Genomic DNA, 20705 nt, shown 5'->3' with positions numbered 1-20705 from the left:
CTGTCACGGGCTTCAATTGAGGCCCCGGTTGAAGCCAGAAGAGAAGGCCATGGCCTCTTCTGGCTTCAAGCCGGGGCCTCAATTGAAGCCTGCGACGGACACAGATAAGCCCCCCTCCCCCCTGCCCCCTTACCTGGCTCCACCACCGTCACCGCACGCTGTGGCAGTAGTACCAGTTGAATCCCCTTCCCCCCACTTACCTGCGTCTGGAGCTCCGGATTGAGGTGAACCGCTTCACCTCGATTCACAGTCCCCCTGACCCGATTCGTCTCCGCCTTTGTCGGAGGCGAATCAGGCCGTTCCACTATCGCTTCTCTGAAGTGAAGCGAAGCAGAGCACAGCCCTACTATAACCCCCCAGGTAGCAAGGGAGAAATGCCTAGGGATGTTTGAACTGTGAACAATCCATTCTGTTGGTGTCTCACCAATTGTCAGGTGCTTTTCTTGTCATTGTCTGCCAGAATCAGATGTTTATTTTTAGTTTCTGAATTTGCAGAAATTCATATGTGCGCAAATTCACACTCATGAAAATTTACATGTGTAAAAATGTGCCAATTCCTCCAAAATGTGCATTTTCACTCTTTAACCTATGGGGGAAATTCACATTTTAATTGTGTTTGTGTGTGTGCATGCATATTTTCCTATGACAAAATTTGCGCAACATTGACAAATGTTAGAAAACCAGACCGCAAGTCTGTGGAATCTGCCCAACAGTGGGAAAGCCGTCCGCTGTGGAACCTGCGGGTCAGATTCATAAAAATTCAAACTCATTTGCTTCTGTTGCGGCTTTCTCTGACATCCTTAGAAATGCTACTCTCAGCCCGAGTCTTTGGAGAGCCAGTGCCAGTCCATACCTAGAGCAAATACTGGGAAACTTTTCTTTTAAAATGGTGACTCCTCTTCTTCTGGAAATTAAATGCTGCACAAATGGCAACAGTAAGGCTTTCATGTATGCAACATTACGAGCACAAATCAGCCATTTACATTGCCAAGTAATGAGAAAAAAGGATGTGAACAGTTGAAGTGAGGGGAGGGGAACTGGAGGATGAGCAGAAAAGGTGAGAGACATGGCTGACTTCCTGACAGAGCAGTATGACAATGGAACCAATGACCTACAGAGGTTGTGGCCCTATGAGGAGAGACTGAAAGAACTGGGCATGTTAAGCCTTGAGAAGAGGAGATTGAGAGGAGACATTATAGCACTCTTCAAATACTTGAAAGGTTGTCACACAGAGGAGGGCCAGGATCTGTTCTCGATCCTCCCAGAGTGCAGGACATGGAATAACGGGTTCAAGTGACAGGAAGCCAGATTCTGGCAGGGCATCAGGAAAAACTTCCTGACTGTTAGAGCAGTACGACAATGGAACCAATGACCTAGGGAGGTCATGGACTCTCCCACACTAGAGGCCTTGAAGATTCAGCTGGACAGCCACCTGTCAGGTATGCTTTAAGGTGGATTCTAGGCCCCCTCCAACTCTACTATTCTATGATTCTATGACTAAGAGGAAGCCAAAGAAAGTCTTCATGAGAGGAAGAAGAAAACAGATGAAGAAATCGAGAAGTACCTTAGATAGCAGAGGACTGAGAGGAAAAGATCTGATAGAGAAATAGTTAATAGAAGAAGCATTTGCTCCTGAGAAAGACCTGTGCTGTGTGTCAGGCCTGAGTGAAGTAGAAAGCAGGGCATTTGTGTTTTCTGAAAGGACACCCCCAGAGGTTGAGGGAAGGAGAGTCAGGTCCTTAACAGACTTCCTGCAATATAAGCATTATTGTTTGTTGAAACTTTATTTATTTAACTGCTGAAAAAAATTGTTATCATTGTTATATTTATCAACTTCCATTTCTTATTGGAAATCTCTACTTGCCTTTCCTTTATTTTATAAGTTAGTGTTAATCTCACCCTCATTATATAGTGGGGAACCAAAGATCCATTACAAATGGGGTGGCAGAGGTAGGATCTTTGGGGAATCTTGGGTAATTATAATTAGTTTGCAACATTTTGTGGGGACGTTATAAGGCTGAAAATAAATCGTCCTTACGGAATATTTGTTGTTAATTGTAATATACAGCATGTCTGTATATGACATTTCTACCTCACCCTACAAAGATCCTTGCAGTTATAGACTCCCCATATGCATAGCTTCTTGTTATAATAACCAGCCTTTAAGTAGTGAAGTAATTACAGATCGTAATTGTCTGGATGACCTCAAATTTCTCTCTTTTGCATGGGATCCAGACTCTTCTTTGACACCCTTCTGCATGCTTTACAAGTCTTAGGAATCCGCTTTCATTTGTTTGAGTCCAGCTAAGTAGTCTGCTAATGCCTGCGTTGACCTTTCGCATGCCAAATACTCGCCTTTGCTAATTTCAGCATCATTAGTGGCACATAAGTTTAGTTTAGTTTTTTTTTAAAAAAAAAAATCTTCTTATGCCAAAAAAGCAGGGACCGTTATCTGCTATGCTTGCTTAATGAGCCATAAAATGAAATGGCAGAGGACGTATCCTGCGTGCTATCAATCCACTGGTTAAAGAAGGGCCAAGATTGCAGAAATGGGTCAATAAATCCTATCACCTCAACAAGAGCTCTTAAGTATTGACTTGACTAATCACAATTGATTTTTTTTTTAAAAAAATCTTCCCCCTCTCCCTCCTTTCTTGCAAACTTTCAATAGCAATTAGAGTTGCTTCCATCATTTCAAGGTGCATCAGCAGTATCGATTCCAGCATGTATTAATCATAGTAAAAAGCTTCAGGGTGTATGCCATATCCCATTAGAGGCAATGGCAATGGCCCCATTGATTTTGATGGGCTCTGGATTATGTCCTTAGTTCAAGGGGGGTTAAAATATTGCACTAATGAATAGGCCCTTTGGCGAGTCTCACAAATCATGTCTGAGTATTACCGCTGCATCATCCATATCTGTGGCCGTATAACCAGGCTGTACGGAAGCACTGTTTTGGATAATAGAGATTTCCTTTACATGCTATGATGAATAGGCAGGTTGGTGTACTAATTTTATGGCCCATTCAAATGCCAGGATTGAAAGATTATACTTTACCACCTCCCACCTCAAGATCAAGCAGCCTCTGCTCCTGGAATGTATAAATAAGGAAGCTCTTAGGTGCTTCGGATGACTAGCAGAGAAATGTGCCGAGGAGGAGGGCTCCCTGCATCCTGTTAACAACCCATGACGTTGAATAGAATGGGCAGTATCCAACCGCGACATTCCGCAAACTCAAAAAGTGCTCGTAGAGTTCCGCTGAATCTCTCCACCATGCAAGAAAATGCCCATTACACGTGCACAACCAGTTTATTGATTGATTGATTGCATTTTTATACTGCCCAGTAGCCGAAGCTCCCTGGGTGGTTGTGCAACAGAGATAGCACAATGTGATGTTTCTGGAAAACCCCAAGCTGCCATTTTTACACAAAATGGTGGCTCGTTAAGGGGATGGGCAGCCAACGGGCATTCATGGGCTGTGTAGCCCTCGGAGAATGGATCCAGTAGAATCATAGAATCATAGGATAGTAGAGTTGGAAGGGGCCTATAAGGCCATTGAGTCCAACCCCCTGCTCAATGCAGGAATCCACCTTAAAGCATACCTGACAGATGGTGGTCCAGCTGCCTCTTGAAGGCCTCTAGTATGGGAGAGCCCACAACCTCCCTAGGTAACTGATTCCATTGTCATACTGCTCTAACAGTCAGGAAGTTTTTCCTGATGTCCAGCCGGAATCTGTCTTCCTGTAACTTGAGCCCGTTATTCCGTGTCCTGCACTCTGGGAGGATCGAGAAGAGATCCTGGCCCTCCTCTGTGTGACAGCCTTTTAAGTATCTGAAGAGTGCTATCATGTCTCCCCTCAATCTTCTCTTCTCCAGGCTAAACATGTCCAGTTCTTTCAGTCTCTCTTCATAGGGCTTTGTTTCCAGACAAAGTTGCCCTCAAAGTTGATCATCCAGGTTGCCCTCCTCTGAACATGCTCCAGCTTGTTTGCGTCCTTGAAGTGTGGTGCCCAGAACTGGACTCAAGATGAGGCCTAACTAGGGCTGAATAGAGGGGAACCAATACCTCTCATGACTTGGAAGCTATACTTCTATTAATGCAGCCCAAAATAGCATTTGCCTTTCATTTGCCTACATTTCTAAATGTAGAACTTGGCATTTATCCCTATTAAATTTCATCCTGTTGTTTTCAGCCCAGCACTCCAGCCTGCAGATGACACAAAATTGGGTGGGATAGCTAATACCCTGGAAGACAGAAACAAACTTCAAAGTGATCTTGATAGGCTGGAGTGCTGGGCTGAAAACAACAGGATGAAATTTAATAGGGATAAATGCCAAGTTCTACATTTAGGAAATAGAAACCAAATGCACAGTTACAAGATGGGGGATAGTTGGCTCAGCAATACTACAAATGAGAAGGATCTTGGAATTGTTGTAGACTGCAAGCTGAATATGAGCCAACAGTGCGATATGGCTGCGGAAAAACCGGGCCATAAGCGAATCCGCTTATGTCGGTTCAAGCGAGGTCTTAGCCTGGCCTGACCCCGGAATCCCCTGTGCGTCATCTGGATGCACAGGAGGGAGACTGGGCCTCACACTGCGCTAAGGCCTCGTCTAGCAACGGCCTAAGTCACTATGGTTAAAGCTATGGTTTTAAGGTGTCTTCTGAACACAGCCTGACTTTCTGGCTAAACCACCATGGTTAAAGCTTTGGTTTAAGATGTCTTCTGAATGGGGCCAACCTTGCCTGGATGGAACTTCAGTTTATTGGCTCTCATCCAATCCATTTCCACAGAATATCTAGTGCTCTGTTGTTTTCTTCTTCTTCTTCTTCTTCTTCTTCTTCTTCTTCTTCTTCTTCTTCTTCTCCTCCTCCTCCTCCATCAGCGTCTTCATCACCCCCTCCTCCTCCTCCTCCTCCTCCATCAGCGTCTTCATCACCCCCTCCTCCTCCTCCTCCTCCTCCCTATCAAATGCAGAACCATGGCAAGAGAGGAAGAAATAGGCCAAATCATTAAAAACAAAGATAATCCTCCCTAACAATATATAAAATCAATATTTTCTCAGTGTTTTGTTTGCAGTCGGAATATCCAGCATCTGCTCATCTTTCTCCCCACCCTCAACAAAGAATTATATTTTCAGAACAAATGCGGTATAATATCTTCACGCTGCAGAAGAACATGAGACCCTGGCGGTTTGGAAAACAATTTTCATTACCATCAATTTCATTGATCGGGAATGGTTTGGGGAGGAATAAAGCCTTTTTTATGGCATAACAAAAAAACAAACAAAAAAGGAAGATTATTGGAGCCAATCTTGGCAACAATCAGCCCGGCTTTCAGTGATAAAGGTTAACCAATTTAGCATGGCAGCTCTCTGACAGAGCTTTCCGGAATAAGTCTTTCATTGCTTTAGGACTAAATGCTTCACTTGGATTGGGGAAAGGAAGAAAAAAAAAAAGATTGATTTTGTTTGCCTTTTGATTAAGAGAGCCCGATTTGGACACGAGAATCCAATTAGAAGAATGCAAAGCGGGTGGTGGGGTGGTGGTTGAGCCGGTGGGGGAAGAGGAAGAGATGAAGGCCAATGGCAAATAAAGCCACTGCAAACACATCCTGAGATCTAAGCAGCATATCCAGCTGCTTCATTTAATTTTGAAATAGCTCTTTCCCCCTTTTTCTTTTTTTCTTAACTCTCTGTCTCTCTCTGTGTCTTTCTCTCTAGCCTTAGCTAGACCAGGCTATATCCTGGGGCAAACCCCAGGATTGTCCCTGTGCACCCAGGGATACAGCCCTTGCCCTGGGATACAGCCCTACCCTTTGGGCCTGCTTTTTTCATGGTCTCGGGCTAAGCCCAAGATCGCGGAGCGTGTGGCCCGTTTCCGTGAGTTTACCTGGCTCTGCGTGATTACTCACGCAGACCAGAAGGAGCACTGCACCCATTGGGTCGGGGGAGCAGGGAAAGTATTATTTTTTTTAAAAAAATAAACCACTCACTGTTCGTCGCTGGAGCGCTCCTGCACTGCTTCCCCTTTAAAAATAAAAAATGGCGGGTGCAACACCTCTTTTCCTGAGGTCGTTGCACCTTACATGTAAATGGGGGACTTGCGGCCCAGACTTCCTGGTTGAGCCACGGGCTCAATTGAAGAAGCCGAGGGATCGTGAATGGATGCAGGTAATGCCCCCCTCCACCTTGGTCTCTGCAGGTAAGGGAGAGGAGGGAGGGGGGCCTTACCTGGCGCCACTACCCTCCACTGTGGAGCTCCGATTCGGAGCCGGAGCTCCGCGGCAAAGAGGAGCGGACTATGGGCGGAGTGGCGCGGAGTGGAGCGGGCCGATCTGAAATTTTCAGATCGGCCTGCGGGGTGGATCGGGGGGTCCGTGCACACCCCTAGTAGAAAGGGCCCTAGATTCAAGTTCCAAATTGAAACGGAGTTATGAGCATATTAAAAAGAACAGCTCTTCTTCTGGTAAGGTGCTGGCCAAATGACCAGTTCAGTAGTTGCTTTATTCACACGTCCCTGTGTAAATTCCTATAAATCCCATCTTGAGTTACATTAAGGCTCACTGGTGCAAATAGAGAGTTTTAGACCCTGGACTTTCCAGTCTTATGGGGAGGGGGAGATTCAAACAACTCACAATTCCCTTTCCTCCTCCTCCAGCCAATATTCTACGCTTTACAACTGCTTTCCCATTCCTGATATATTAGAACGATCGCAATACAATGGTTTGCTATTCCAGATTCAAAAAAGAAAGGGGGGGAAATGCCCTGTGCGTGTTCAGAGTTTCCATTTTAAACTCACTTAAATCAGAGCCCCATCATGACTACATGGCCAAAATGGAGTTTGCGTCTGCTGTCCTCATTCCCTGCCAGCTGTCTGGGTGGTCATTCAGCTGTGGAATTGAGCCTCAAGGTCCAGTCATAGCTGTACCACTATCAAGGCAACATTGCAAGGAATAGTCTGATGTAGTAATTTCAAGAACACGCTATCAAGGTTGAATGATTTTCGTGTTGTTGTTTTTAAACCAGATGTTTCTCCCCCGGGCAGGTGTCAAGAAGGGGAAATTCTGGAAGGGTTTGGGGACGGAGACCCAGCTTTTTCAGATGAAGGACTGGCAGCGGGCTCCAGGCACAGAGATAATGTCCCCCAACCTGAGAAGGGTTTCCAAAGGGAAACAAGAGGTCCACATATTTTCAAAAGTTCTCGCCTTACTGGAGAGATCAGTTTGCATGGATCCTGGAGTGAGCTACAGAAACATCAACAAGGGAATAGAAGTGTGTGTGTGTATGTGTGTGTGTTGCATCTAGGGATGCATGAGACATTTTATTTCAGTTCTTTTTTTAAATCAGGATTTCTCTAGTTCTCACCTTCCAGTCCAAACAGTTCAAAAGTGCAAAATGAGGTACAGTAAGTTCACATGAAAATAACTAAGGCTGTGCTCTGCTCCGTTTCAGTTCCCCATATCTGGAGCAGAGCGACCCGATCCGCCTTCATCAAAAGCGGATCCAAATCGGGTCGGGGAGCTGCGGATCAAGGCGAAGTGGTTTGCCTCCATCCGGAGCTCCGGACATGGGTAAGTGGGGGGGGGGAAGGGGGCTCACCTGGCGCCACCAGCACTGCTGCAGTCTGTGAACAATGGCGGCAGAGCCAGGTAAGGGGGCAGGGGGGAGGGGGGCTTACCTGTGTCCATCGCTGGGCCTCAGTTGAAGCCGGCGACGGACTGCAATGGACACAGGTAAGTGGGGAGTGGGGCTTACCTGGTGCCAGCGCCACAGTCCATGCAGCGATGGTGGCAGAGCCAGGTAAGGGGGAAGGGGGGCTTCTTCAGCCCCCATTTTGTCTCTCCTTCCCCACTTACCTGCCTGTGCCATCCGCCATGGAGGCAAGTAAGTGGGGAAGGGGGGCAAATTCTCTATCCGGCCCTTTGGATCTCGCTCTGTGAAGCGGAACAGGGGAGGGTTGGACTGACCAGAAGCGGTTCGGGCCCAACCAGAAAGTTCCAGATCGGGCCACAAAGCAGTTCAGGGGGTCCGTGCACAGCCCTCAAAAGAACTGAACAGAGTAAAACCATTGAAATCAAATGGATTTATGTCAGTCCACAGTAGACTGCCTTTTCCCAAGTCATACGGATTCCACCCAAGTTGGGAACCATTTCTTTGTTGGTTTGATTTGTTGGTTTGTTTTTTTACTTTTGGGAATTTTATGCAATTTAATCTTAGAAAAAATAGTCTTTATTCATTTTGTATTATACTTCTTTTCATACCATCCTTCCATCTTATCCCCAGGACAATTTAGAAAAAGCATAAAACAATTAAACGCCTTCTCACTGTGACTGTGTCCTGGACCAGAGCAGGAGGCAGGTGAACAAGTGGATTGCAATGGTGAAGAGGAGTAAGGATGTGTGAGGAATTAGTTCACAAATAAGCTTTTATCAATGGGATAAGAATGTGGCCATTTCAAAGATGACCACAACAGAGGCCTTCATGCTAATCTGATACAGAATAGTGCCTGAACAAGCTTTGGGATGTAATTCGGAGGACTTTGGTGAGCTCAGATTTTGCTGATTTGAACATTGCTATTAAGCCCCACGTCCTCAATTTATTGTCAAGCACTCGAGAAGGAAGAGTTTGCGTTGTCACTGTGTACAGCTCAATGAAAATCCTTTTATATTACAGATTGGGTAACTCCATTTCAATCAAGATTTAGGGAAACGTATGAAAGGCAATGGATTTCTCCTTAAACGATAGATTGTGCTTCTCCGTGATTTGACTGGTGTTTATTGAGTTTGCAACATCATATTTTACCCGTGGGATTTGAAGAAGAAGAAAAAGAAGAAGGGGGAAATGAATAAGGAAAGAAATATTCAAGGCCAGATATAAGTGCTGACAGACATGCTGAATTTTCAGGCAGTTGGTACCTTTGGGGAAAGCGCATTGATCATCTGCAGACTTTATGAGCATGGAATCCCAGAGGCTGATAATATACAACATTTGAATCACAGAGCCAGATTAGCTCTAGGTCTAACTTCATGCCCCATAGCAGAATCCTTCACAATTATCAGCTGCGATGCACAGATCATGGATGGTAGAAAAATAATATATATGCATACGTTCAAAATTAGGCCACAACATCAGTGTATTACAAAATCTTTGTATTGTTTGGAAGACAGCAACTTTATACATCAGGGGAGAGGGAGGGGACCTTTGGGAGGTCCAGGGGCATTTTCCCTCAAGTCACTCTCACCCCCCACCCGCTAACACAGTTGACACCATTTTTTTGAATGGAAAAAATGGCGCCCGTAGCTCCTATGGAGCCCTAAAAGGGTCAAATACTGCTTACTTGCAAGCTTCATTTGACCTTTTTGGGACTCTCTAATGCTATAGATACCATTTCTTCCCCAAAAAATATATATTGGGGTGCTGGGGCACTGGGGACCACATGAAGTTTGCAGGCTGTGGGTTGTCCATCCTGGTTGTACTAGTGGGGCAATAATAATAATAATAATAATAATAATAATAATAATAATAATAATAATAATTTTTATTTCTTACCTGCCTCTCCCACTGGATCGAGGCAGGGAATAACATTAGATACAAATACCATAAAATACACAAAACTGATTAAAACATATAAAACTAATACAATATTAAATTAACAGTCAAATATCTCAAAATTTGATTGGGTAGGCCTGCCGGAAGAGATCAGTCTTTATAGCCTTCTTCAATTCGAAAAGACTATTACCTGAGAATCTACATTTTGCACAATGTTATGCATGTACAAGTGAACACATGGTCACCATCTTAGATTTATTTTGGTTCTCCCATGCTTCCTGTATGAAGATTTGCACTGTACACCCATTTGTGTGCCTGCTAATATGCATGTATGCACAGCAAAAAACATGTGTATGCCATAACTTTTGCATGGGGCGGAAATGCTTCTAATAATCCCCTTCCAATACTCCATAAAAGACATTGCAGCACAAAAGGTATGATGTAAAGTTTGAATAAGGGAAGGTCCATTGCTTGGAAATCTGGACCTTTGGGGGACTGAAGGGCTTCCATTGCCCAAGCAGCTCAGCTTACATTTGCAAGCCAAGCCGCTGTTTTCTCCCAAACTCCAGGCAATTTTCCATGTTTTTTGGGGGTGGTGGTGGTGAGGGGTTGGATGCAATTTGTGCAAATAGAGATTTGGGCACATTGTGCCTACAAGATCTGCAGATCTGCATAATTTGCACAAATTGCAGCCACAATTTGTGTAATTTGCACCAATTGTGGCCACACTTAGCTCAAATAAAAAAGATGCAAATTTAACAAAGAAAAAAGGAAAATCCGTTAACTGGCCCAACTCGCTGCAGAGCGATTCAGGCCAATTAGCGGAAAATGGATCGAAATCTGGGGAATTGAATGATGAAAACACATCCAGTTCCCCTGCCCCCCAGCAGATTCTTCTGACATCCCTAGTTTGCATGTGCGTCGCTGCTTGTTCATTGTTGGCTCATTGCCAGGATCAGCTTTATCCCTGATCTTTGGTGGGAAGGTGGACTGGAGTTGCCAATAATCTGGATAACAATTCATTACACTAAGTGGAAAACTGGCAAAGAACTCAGGCAACAGGTCTAGCTTGACCCTTTATTATTATCATTTTTTTAAGGATTAGATTGCATTCTTCATTAATTATTTCCCTTGTCTCCAAATGGGAACAGCAGGTGCTTAAAGTGGATTGAAAGGTTGTCTAGTGTCACTAAAAACTGTGTGCAACACCTCCTTTAGATCATAGAATCATAGAATAGCAGAGTGGGAAGGGGCCTACAAGGCCATCGAGTCCAACCCCCTGCTCAATGCAGGAATCCACCTCAAAGCATCCCTGACAGATGGTTGTCCAGCTGCCTCTTGAATGCCTCCAGTGTGGGAGAGCCCACAACCTCCCTAGGTAACTGGTTCCATTGTCGTACTGCTCTAACAGTCAGAAAGTTTTTCCTGATGTCCAGCTGGAATCTGGCTTTCCATAACTTGAGCCCATTATTTCGTGCCCTGCACTCTGGGATAATTGAGAAGAGATCCTGGCCCTCCTCTGTGTGACAACCTTTCAAGTATTTGAAGAGTGCTGTCCTGTCTCCCCTCAATCTTCTCTTCTCCAGGCTAAACATGCCCAGTTGTTTCAGTCTCTCCTCATAGGGCTTTGTTTCCAGACCCCTGATCATCCTGGTTGCCCTCCTCTGAACACGCTCCAGCTTGTCTGCATCCTTCTTGAATTGTGGTGTCCAGAACTGGATGCAATCCTTTGCTGATGTGCTACCTTGTACCTGCCTAGAACGTATTTCTCGATCTCACACCATATGATGTCATCTGGCACAAATACCCACCTAGCTAAAGATAGCCACTCCTCCAGAAATATTTTGGTGGCTCAGAAAGGGGGGGCTCTTCCCAAAAATGCCCCAAAGAGAGTCAGCGGTGTAGTGTTAGAATGTTGGTCTAGGGAAGCCCAGATTCTTATTCCTACTCAGCCGTGTTGCTCATTGGGTGATGAGACTTCAGGCTGGGCAGTGGCTCTCAGCTGAATGTATCTCACAGGGTTGTTGTAAAGATAAAATGGAAAGGAGGGGGAATCATGGCCCTGAGGAAGAATAAGTGAGGGAGACAGGAGCAGGCAGAGAGAACAGCAGGCCTGTTGCAGTTGGACACCAGCCCTCCACAGGGCTATCAGACATCATGTGATGTGGCTGCAAAAAAACCCAATTGTCCTTATATAACACTTTTTTCACATTTCACCTAATGACGTTTTTGTGTCTTCTTCTTCTTCTTCTTCGAGCACTCCATTTCAAAATTTAGAGAAGTGTGAATTTTCACAGAATAACTGAGTTCCGCTTTGCATAGAGATTCAACAGTGCAAAAATAGGTAAGTTCACATTCAAATAGGACCTGAATGGATTTCTCCTCCATTCCTTACCCACAACGATGGAGTCCAGAGCAGACAGGTATAAAGTTGAGCAAAGTTAAGGAAAGCGATGGACTTCCATTGCAGTTTGTCCCCAGCATCTGGTCATCCCGCCTCTGAGCACAGAGATTCCAGTTGTCTATCATAGCAAATAGCTATTGATAGACCTGTAATCTCAATGTTTATTTTTCTCAAAGCCCTTTAAACCCTTCTCCATCACTACCACATTCCATCAGTTAATGATGTGTTGTGTCAAAGGAGAATTCCCACTCTAAACTGGCACACACACCCATCCTGGTCCACGACTACTATCCTTATCTTACATTCTGCTTGAAGGGTTTTTCTCTAATATCCAAGACATTATTGTGATGGAACTAGGAGCTCCTCTGTCTATCCGTCATCTTTCAGTGCACCATTCAGCATCTTTGCCCACTAGAGTTTTCCTGCAAAGGAGTCCACAATTTTTACAAACTGTTCAAGAACCACTTATTTATTTCAGCATGTCCCATACCACCCACAACACTAGGTTCTGTAATCGTTAACACATCAACAATAAAATACAGCAAAATACCCATCAAAAAAGAGAGAGAGGGATTAAAACAAAAAGCTCATACTTCATCAACAAGTTAAACCACATAATTGCTAGCTGACTTCCTGATTGAAGCTCAAATGCATTGAGCTGGTGCCTACCTAGAGAAATTCAACTGGTATAGCTTTTCCTAGTGTTGCAGTTTAAACAAATGTTAGGAGTGCAGTTGTGCTGCTGAGCACCTGTCAAAGGCCAGGCTGGGAAGCAGGTCCGGCCCTAACATAAGACAAGGTGAGGCTCCTGCCTCAGGCAGCAGATGTTGGGGTGTGAGGGACCATTCAGCCATTCCTTCTGAGCCCCCAGACCATTCTCTCTGTTGGAGGATAATGTTGTGGGCCCCACAGCCTGTCCTGCAGTGGTGTCAGGTGCTCTCACAAAGCCAGAGTTAGAGTAAGATTCAGATGGCAGTCTAACCAGTTTCTGTACATGGAAGCCCCCCCCCCCCCGCCCCCAATTTTCTGAATTTGTGCAAATTTGCACATTTTTGCATTTGCACAAATATGCATTGGTGAAAAAAGTGTAAATCCCCCCCAAAATGTGCATTTTCATGCTTTAGCCTATGGTGGGGGGATGTGTGTAAATTCCAGAAAGTAAAAAATGGGCACAACTCCACAGAATCCATGTGATTGAATCAGGAAAAGGGTGTTCACTGCAGAATCTATGGACTGGTTTCATAGAAATCCAAACTCATTGATTCCATTGTGGATTTCTCCAACATGCCTATATAGGGATGGATGGACTCACCTTGGTCCACGCCACTGAGTGCTCTTCAAGCCACCACCATCCATTCACCAAGTTAAGCAGCCTGAAAAAGACACCCATCATGTTTCATAAATGGCCCCTTTACGCCTGCCATTTATGTAACATTACACTCACAGGAAAATAATGAGCCACCATTGCCCCCCTCAACATGACAGCTTATTGAAAGACTGGGCAACTGCCTGGCACTCTCGGACCATGCAATGGTTCTGGGAGTCCGAGCAGGAGGGAGTCCTCTGGACTCCACCCCCACTTGGACTCCCATGACATCCCTAGTTCTGTACCCCTGGATCAGAGTGACCCCAGAATATGGGAATGGACCATGTCCCTTGTGCCTTAAATATAGAGGTTAGGGCTGGGCACCATCTCAGATCCAAACACCAAATCTGAAGTGGATCAGGGTGGTTCAGACCCTTCCGAACCAGATCTGAGGTGGTTTGGGTGAAGGCCGAGGCGGTCTGAAGCTGAAGCCAATTGGCTCTGAAGCGTCGGGCCACCTCGGCACTTAAGAGCCACCCCTGCCCTCCACCTCCACACACCTCCTTACCTGGTGCCTCCGTCGCCGCTGCCATCCTTCTTCTGGCGGCTTCCGGTGCTGCCACTGCTGGAAATGAAAGGGAGTAGGCCAAGCAATTTTAAGTTAACGCGTGGCCTACTCTCTTTCATTTCTAGTGATGGCACCAGAAGCCACCAGAAGAAAGATGGCAGCGGCGACGGAGGCACCAGGTAAGTAGAGAGAGTTTTCTGAGTGCCAGCTGCGCAACTGGCACCCAGAAAACTCCAAGTCAACTTGGAGGGTCCAAATTCCACCTCGGCTTTGGTGCCGAGGCAGATTGGGAACCCCCGAGGCAGTCCCGAGGCAGATCGGGGCTGCTTTGGGGGCTCCGTATCGGCCTCTGAGGCGGATTGGGGGGTCCCTGCACAGCCCTAATAGAGGTGCATAGTCTCCCTCAGGGATTTGTGCAATATATGAGCTGTCACTCTGCCCCAGGGTATTTTGCTAGGTACGGCATATCCCTCTATAAAGCCAGCAATATAGCCGGTGGCCTGGAATGGCATTGGCAAGCTAAGCAATGCATGGTGTTGTTTTTATTACTCTCCCTTGGAGGATTTCAGCCCGGCTTCGAAATGGTTCACCACATAGGTTGTGAAAAGTCCTGCAGCTCTTTGCTCTTTATTAATGATGCATGGAGAGTTCGGTCCCGGGAATCGTCCGTCAGGACGTTACGAGGGCAACTCACTCCTGTGGACATTATACATTCGCTAATGAGACTTGCATGAATTAAGAGAGGCCCGAGCGAGCCGTACGCAAGGAGCTGGCTGATAGGCATTTGCATTCGCCCGCAACTCCTCCCGGCACTATTACACCCAAGCAGGGCTGGTTTTGTACTTATTAAAGGTCAACCGTCTTGACAAGTGCACAAACGGAGAAATAGATTTGCAAAGGTGGAATTGATTCACTTATTCCTGAAATTCAGAGAGCAGAGAGAGAGAGAGGGGGAGAGAGAGAGAGAGAGAGAGAGAGAGAGAGAGAGACTGCAGCAAACAAAATAGCATTTCCCACCCCAGTCGGCTTCGCTTCTCTGGTTATAAATAATTTACCTTGGAAGAATTAGACGGCACGTTCTCCTCCAGTACCCACCGGAACCAGCGAGAACTTTACCATCCATTTCAAAGAATTCAGCTCCAGGAAACCTTCTAGCAATCTTCAAGGGGGTCATGAAGGATGTTTAAAATCTCTTTTTGAGAAATGAAACTTTAATTCTCTGCTTCTTCGCTTGCATTTCTCTGTGATGGGGTGGATTTGAAGGCTCTCGAAGGCTGGGCAACCACCTTTGGGAAGGATTTGTAAACATGTCTTTTTAACGGCACTCTTTGGGCTTTGTTCTAATGCACGTTCTGATTCTGATTAATAGTTGGTTGTTACTGTCATGGATCAAGGACAGGAACTTTCATCCTCAAAGGATCCCAATGCCTTGAAGAAGCGCCAGAATTAATGGTAATGGAGGTTGTTGGCTCCAATATCATGGGTTTCAGTCAGAACCAATGAGAGAGTTAAAGGAGCTATCCTACTGCTGAACACTAGATCCTCTTTCCTGAAATGAATTAAGGCCATTGTAAGTTAGCCATGATACTCACTGGGTAGTTTATTTATTTATTTATTTATTTAATTTCTTATTGCATTTATATCCCCCCTTTTTTCCTGCAAGGAACCCAAGGCGGTGTACATAATCCTCCTCCTCCTCTCCATTTTATCCTCCCAACAACAACCCTGTGAGGTGGGTTGGGCTGAGAGTCCGTGACTGGCCAAAAGTCACCCAGTGGGTTTCCATGGCCAAGTGGGGACTAGAACCCGGATCTCCCAACTCCCAGTCCAATCCTCTAGCCGCTACACCACACTAGCCAGATTTATCTTGTGATTTGATTTGTAGCTTTGTTGCCGTTGTTGTAAAACTCCTAGAGACATTTATTTGTGAGCCAATTAATTAATTAATTAATCATTATCCTGCCTTTTCCTCCAAGAAGCCCAAAGGTGTGTGCATGTTCCAGTGTTGGTGGAGTATTGGGGAGATCTGGGTTTTAGTTCCCCAGTTGGCCATGGAAGCTCACTTGGGCTAGTCACTGAATCTTAGCCCAACCTACCTCACAGGGTTGTTGTGAGGACAGAAAAATAAGAGGATGATATTATACACCACCTTGCACTCCTTGAAGGCAGGCAGGATATAAATGTAATAAATAAATGACATTGGGGGAAATGACAAACTGAATTTGGCAGGTTTGTTCATCCCAAGGACTAATCCTGAATGGCCTAGTAAACAGAATTATGCGATGCACCAAAGAAGCCAGAGGAAGATGGAGAAGTTAAAACTTCACTTATCTTGTCCCTGAAAGCACAATATGAAACAGTGTCTTGCTTTTACTTCAGTCGTTTACCAATAGACACAAGAGTAATAAATTTGGCTTGCTTTTGGATGTTGAGGAACACATATGCCTGGGACAGGGCAAGGAGGTGTTATAAAACAATTGGTCTCTAAGATAGGAATGGGAGAAGGAGCAACGTTCAATCTCATCCATTTTTTCCACCTCAATGTCTCACCTCATTCTCGTTCCTCAATGTGAGAGATCCCACCCCAGGGCAAGAAAATTGTTCTTTCTTCCACTTTCTTTCTTTTTAGATGATGTGGTGCACTTTTCCAAGCACACATCCCAAATGCACACTTCTCCCCCACTGGGTAAAGTGTGAATATGATGCTTTTTTGGGGGGAGGGGGGAAGCGTTCAATTTCAGAGGTGTGGCTCCGTGCATTGTGAGTGCCCGATAAAGCTGAGTGCGGGGGAGTCCATCCATAGCTAGCTGGATTCACCGAAATCTGAACTCAAACTGGCACTGTTAGGAGACACCTTAAACAATGGCTTTAACCACTGTGGTTGAGCCAGAAAGCCAGGCCATGTTCAGAAGACACCTTAAACCACGGCTTTAACCATGGTGAATAAAGTAAAAAAGCCTTATTCACTGTGGTTGCAGCTGTGGTTTAAGGTGTCTTCTGAACACGGCCTGGCTTTCTGGCTCAACCACCATTGTTAAAGCCATGGTTTACAGTAGGTATACGAAATTTAAAATGGCAGCCAGGGACCCACCAATGTAGTAAGAGTGGGTTCACCTGGCTGGCGATGCATCAAACCGCCAATGTTCTTTGAAACCAAAACTGCAATTTCCTGTTTTCCAGCTTCACAAAGTTCTAAATAATATATCATCTGCAGGCTTCCAGCGTTCCAACTTGCAGCAAACAGGAGGAATTAGCCGGTGACATTAGTCTGTGGCTTCCTTTGACTTGTGCTCAGGGTGCCAACTGGCTTCCTGGCACTCCCTGAGCTTTCCTTATCGCCAAACTATTTAGAACGATTAATAAAATATACGATTCGTGTTCTACTCTGTCGAACGTGCAATCCTCTGAAGTCTGGCTTAGGCTGGTATTTATAATTCAAACAGTAATGGAAAAGGAAATTAAAATACTCATAATTTATCAAAAGAACGAAAAGTGCAGTTGAAAAAGAGGGGAACGAAGGAATCAACCCATTGGGAATTGAGAAAATTACTTCGCAAGTGGGTTTTTTTTATTATTATTATTCCCTCCTTCAAGGAAAGGAGCTATTAGTTAATAACGTTAACATATTTCTTTTGTCCTTTCCACCTTGATATTCTTAATTCATGAATGTTACAAAAGTGCAACACACCTCTTAAACTGATGTGGCATTTATCTCAGCAGATTACTTTGTTTAATTGACTTTTCTTTGCCTGTATTATTTTTTCCTCTCTCAACAGGAAAAAGAAAACTCAGGTCCCATAAACTTCCATTTAAAAATTAGCGTTATCAAAAGAAACAGAAGGAGAACTAATAACTGCCTGGTGTGAATAATCTCCACATATTTTATGACGTTTAAATCCATTGTATGGGGGAACATTCTAATATACCGAATTAAGCCTGGAATTTCAATATTTGTGTAAGAGCAGATTTGAAAATGTATATAATTGACTGATATGTAGTGAAAGCAGTTGGCAATAATTAAGTCCACTACTGAGATTTAGCATATAGAATTGAAAATACATTGTAATCTTTTTGGATTCAGTCAAAGACGCCCACTAGCGAGTTGTAGACATAAGCGAACTCGCCCGTGTCACCCACTACCGCTCATTGGGTAGTGCAAGCAGACATCTGCCCTAACTCATTTCTCCCATTGCATAAATGGTGGTTGTAAAGGCCCCATTTATGCAAGAATAAAGGTGTGAACTTGGACTGTGTTAACCCAACTCTATGAAACCTGGCACCTTCTGCATACTCTCTATCACCCAGCTACGGCGTTACCATGATGGTTTGGGACATCAGGTTATTTTCAGTTTACTGCCAGCTAATTTCAGCTGACAGTGGCTCTCCAAGATCATAGAATCATAGAATCATAGAATAGCAGAGTTGGAAGGGGCCTACAAGGCCATCAAGTCCAACCCCCTGCTCAATGCAGGAATCCACCCTAAAGCATCCCTGACAGATGCTTGTCCAGCTGCCTCTTGAAGGCCTCTAGTGTGGGAGAACCCACAACCGCCCTAGGTAACTGATTCCACCGTCGCACTGCTCTAACAGTTAGGAAGTTTTTCCTGATGTCCAGCTGGAATCTGGCTTCCTTTAACTTGAGCCCGTTATTCCGTGTCCTGCACTCTGGGAGGATCGAGAAGAGATCCTGGCCCTCCTCTGTGTGACAACCTTTTAAGTATTTGAAGAGTGCTATCATGTCTCCCTTCAATCTTCTCTTCTCCAGGCTAAACATGCCCAGTTCTTTCAGTCTCTCTTCATAGGGATCTTTTCTCAACCTGTGTGTTGGGATCTTTCAACTGGAGGTAGGGAGAAGTCAGCTTGGTGGATCCCTGTGCAAATCCAGAACTGAAACTGGAGTCTTATCTAGATAAGAAATTGGAAAAGTGAAGGAAAGGAGATTACGGAAAACCTGTCTTGGAGGAAAACACTGTCTTTTGATGACAAAACCTTGCCTACAATACAAACAGGATGCTCTAAAATAGCTTTCCCCCATCCTGGTGCCCACCAGGTTGTAAAAACATGAACATTTGCATGTATTTCAGCACGCAAGTTTCCCCAATGTGTACATGTTTTTGTGTACATCATGGACAACTACACACATCCATGCCCATAAACTGCACCTCAAAATTCAAAGAGGTGCACAGTCTGAGGGATAACTGTATTCCCATCCACAGATTGGTCTGGGCAGTGCAAATTAGGTTGTTACACTTAAAAGTGCATCAATATAACAATCTCTCTCAAGTCCCTATACTGAGGATTAAGCCCTGTGACCAAATGTATGAAAATGAGCTAATATCTAGGAGGAGGTTTAGAGATTATGGCCATAGCTAGATGGGGTGAAATCCCGGGATGATCCCCGGGATTGTCATTGTGCGTCCACATGATGCACAGGGGATCCCAGGATCAGGGAGGGATCATCCCTCCCTTGCCCTGGGATCTCACCCTCCCCTTTAGGCCCAGTTTTTCTGCGGTCTCGGGCTGAGCCCGAGACTGTGGAATGTGTGGCTGGGCACCGCGGTTTGTCCAGGCTCCTCACAAGGAATTGCGAGGAGCCAGACCCGCACATGGGGCGCAGAGCTTCTCAGGAGCACTGCGCCCATCAGGGGTACGGTGGTGGAGTGGGGAAAGTAATTATTTTTAAAAACACTTACCTTATGTGCACGAGCATTTGTGCGCTGCTGGCTCTTTAAGGTTTTTTTTTAAAATGGCGGCCGTGACGCCTCTCCCTCTGAGGACGTCACGCGCCGTGTGTAAACAGAGGGGGGATCCCATGATCAAACCATCACGAGATCTTCATCCTTCCATCGCAGACTAACAGAAAGCTGGGACTTTCCCCTCCTCCCAAGTAGACCAAGTAGAATGCTGGAAGAGAGTCAGGAGCTGAGGCAGGACCCAGGCTGGGGATCAAAGGGGTTCCTATGATGGTGCTCCTCAGGCTGCCCCACATTGCCTGGGGCTGGGGATTATGGAAACTGTAGCCCAAAACATCTGGGGGAGAACTAGCTTGCCTATTTCTGGAGTGAACAATTCAAAGCTAGTTGGACCAATCCTCTGAGCTGCTACAAGACAACGCCCTGTGTTTCATAGTAATTTTCTGCTGCACGTCGCTTGGATAGCCAGGCGTTCCTTGTTAAAAATAACATTGGATCAGATCCACACACCCACACACCCACCACACACCTCTCTCTTTTTGATTTATACTTTCATTTTATTTATTTTTTAACCGTTTTCCCTAGAAGAGCACACCACTACTGCTTTTGGCTTTCAGTGGGTATCCAATGTCTATTCTAGTCATGCAAGGTCCACGGCCTCCAGGTGACACCACCTCCAGTCCAGATTTACACGTGCAATGCCTTGAGCAGTGTGTCATCAGCTGAACCCAATGTTCTTCTTTGGAAACACGGTGAAATGAATTTCCTCCAGGTCTGGCTAAACGAATTTGTTTCTGCTGCTTATGTTAAGGAGGTCTTCCTCTGGGATAAGTGTGCCCTGAATGGATTCCTGCAACCTCCCTGTTGTCTGAAGCAGTTCAACCCATGTCAGACACAGGTTAATTATGTCCATGAAAAAGAAGTTCAGATTGGGTTGAAAGTTATGGTTGGCACAAGGGCACTGGAAATACTTTTGCATGATAAGATTCCAATCATAGTCATCTGCCCCACAACAACAGAGATGGATCTCAGTGGATCCCTGGACAAATCTAAAACTGAGCCTGTTGTCTTACACAGAAAACGACCTGGAGAAGTGAAGCAAAAGTGGAAAAGGCAAACGTGGCATGGGGGAGAAGCATGGTCCTTAACTGACAAAATGTGTCCTGAAATGCTTAATGGATG

This window comes from Elgaria multicarinata, chromosome 17 (assembly GCF_023053635.1).
Source record: "Elgaria multicarinata webbii isolate HBS135686 ecotype San Diego chromosome 17, rElgMul1.1.pri, whole genome shotgun sequence".
Taxonomy (NCBI): Eukaryota; Metazoa; Chordata; class Lepidosauria; order Squamata; family Anguidae; genus Elgaria; species Elgaria multicarinata.
This window is presented reverse-complemented; position numbering follows the sequence as displayed.